This window comes from Stegastes partitus, unplaced genomic scaffold (genome assembly GCF_000690725.1).
Source record: "Stegastes partitus isolate 25-593 unplaced genomic scaffold, Stegastes_partitus-1.0.2 Scaffold2462, whole genome shotgun sequence".
NCBI classification, from domain to species: Eukaryota; Metazoa; Chordata; class Actinopteri; family Pomacentridae; genus Stegastes; species Stegastes partitus.
In genome coordinates, this window is record NW_007580193.1 from 71887 (window position 1) to 74436 (window position 2550).

Below are 2550 nucleotides of genomic sequence, written 5' to 3' on the forward strand. Positions count from 1 at the left end.
ACTGGAGGACTGGGAGCTGAGGACTGAGGACAGAGCTTCACAGCTTCTCTCTGACAGATTGCAGTCACTCAGTCTGAAGAGACAATGATAAGAAATGAAGTAAGACGTTAAGTACAGTATTTTCTGTCATATTGGAAAGAGTGTATTTATACAGTATATACACTATGCAGCAGTAGTGAGCAAGTGTGAAGTGTAGCCCCTAGAGTAACCAGATTACTTTAAAGTTGAAGAGCAGGGTGTTTGATCTGATGTGAAATTAACAGTTTGTATGTACCATGTTAAAAATACAGGCCAAACTGTTGGAATTCAGTGCAACAAACATCAGTTCACCGGTCATCACTAAAATTTTAGTCTTGATTTTTTTTCAGTAGTTTGTACGTCCACTTTTAATTTTGATGCTGCTGGATCAAAGTCAGACCACATACTTGACCAGATCATAGTTTTTACTTTTTCCTTTCTTTAAAAACTGAAAAATATTGTACTCTATGTTGATAGAAGCATTTAAATCACTGTGGAGTTGATTAGAACTCTGATGTTGTTGCAGAACAAACATCTTCTGATCTCCAGTCCTTGTTCTGAAGGTTCCTTAACTGATATTTGCGGTGATGAAACTTGTGGTTTGGTTTTCATTGACTAACACTGATATTCACTGTAACCAAACTGAGGATGACTAGACTGATGTATTTAAAGTGTTTATCTCCACTTTTGATAAATTCTGGACTCCTCATGCTGTCAATCAGCTCAACTCTTCATTCTCTGTCAGTCTCAGGCAGGGCCGGCCCTGACCAATTTGGTGCCCTAGGCAAGATTGTGCTTGGCACTCCCTAGCATCACAGTGAATTTCACTCGCCATTTTCATACAGTAACACAAACTGTGTGCATGTATTCAAGCTTTTGTTTAAGTATAGAAAACACACTAAATGAAACTGAAGAAACAAGTGACCTAAATCAAAAATACCATATAAATAAGGCTTTGTACAAATATAAAAAATGTTCTATAGCTTGTTTATAGCTTATTATTTTCTACTATCTACAGAACAAGGGCCTGTGGACCACTGAGGAGTCTGATGTAGAGCTGCTCTCATTTTATTTTAAATCATTTTTCATAAAAAGAAAGATGTTTAGTTTTGCTGTAAAAGGTTTCAGTTGTTGAATAAAAATGTGAATGACCTGTTTGTCCCTCATTGTTAGTTACTTAGTTTAATGATGAAGCTCTAATGTGCCATTTTAGGATGCAGAGCTCAAAAAGTTCAAAGGTTGGCTGACTGCCAACCCACATTCACACACAGAGGTGAGATCAGTGCAGGTTCACTGTCAACCACATGGCAGGAGGGCAGCAGAACTTAGAGTGCTTCAATTTATCTGCTGACAGTTCCTGGATTTTTAAAATATATATATATATATTTCAATATATATCACAGGGTTAGAAGAAATTGCAATGCCAGTTTTTTCCACCAACATCCACCATTTTGCAGCCCTATTATATATGTGTGTGTGTGTGTGTGTGTGTGTGTGTGTGTGTGTAATTTATTAGAATATGGAGAAAACTAAAGTATGAATTATTAACTGCACTTTAATACTGGAGTAAACTTAACACCCTGTTGCACATACAGAGGAAGGAAAACTAAGCATTTTAACAGACAGCAGGGAAATGCATTCAACAGTTTGAAATACCACCTGAACAGGCCTGATATTGACTTTCTAAATATCTCTGATTAATTTAAGGTGGTGGGAGCATATTAACGTGAGTCAACTACAGCTATTTAGTGATTATAAACAATGCTGCTATCATCCAAAATAAGCTAGCAAGTTAGCATTACTCTGACAGTAACAGTAACAGTAACTACGATCCATTAACTTAACAGGGTTCTCACCATGTTTGACAGCGTAGCGGGGGGTTGTCTTAGCAACACTTCGTGGCTAACTGACGTGTATTCAGGCAAAAATTTAACCACAAGCGCCGATGCAGTTTCTCGTTAGCGAAGACAGTTCGCTAACGTGGTCGCTGCTAATGCTAGCAGCTAAGATGCTAACGTCTTCGCTGCTAAGGTTAGCAGCTAAGACGCTGACGTAACGTCTTTGCTGCTAGCGTTAACAGCTAAGACGCTAACGTCTTCGCTGCTAACGTTAGCAGCGAAAATGCTAACGTAGCGTCTTTGCTGCTAAAGGTAGAGAAACTACATGGGTGCTTATTGATAAATATTTGCCTGAATACATGTCAGTTAGCCGGGTACGCTTGTGGCGCCCCCCGTGGATGTCGGCGTCATTAGCACTTGCCTATACTGCCTATGCCTAGGGCCCGCTCTGGTCTCAGGAGACACTCTGCTGCCAATGACTGGATCTCAGACCTACAGTCTAAAAGGAACCAACAACCCTTTTAACAGCCTCACATCTGAAAAGGGTCAAAGGGTCCCTATGAGGGTGTTACTCCTCTTCAGGGAGAGCAGGAAGACAATAAACCTGACCACTGGTCGGATGGATGTTCCATCCTTCACCAACACTTCAGCTGATGGGACTCAGCCATCAGCACCAGGAAGACTGGAGTCACCT

At 40.2% G+C, this 2550-nt stretch overlaps 1 protein-coding gene across 3 annotated transcripts in view; it reads right to left on the reverse strand.

Moving 5' to 3' along the window:
* The window catches only part of LOC103375090 (myosin-1-like), a 68946-nt gene extending 67077 nt beyond the window's left edge, over positions 1 to 1869 (reverse strand). For all 3 annotated transcript variants that reach the window (XR_521178.1, XM_008305292.1, XM_008305297.1), the window contains exons 1-2: positions 1859 to 1869; positions 42 to 46 (exon numbers count right to left, since the gene is read on the reverse strand). The gene's annotated coding sequence lies outside the window, so the exon portion shown is untranslated. The remainder of the gene's footprint in view (positions 1 to 41; positions 47 to 1858) is intronic.
* Positions 1870 to 2550: the final 681 nt, after the last annotated feature.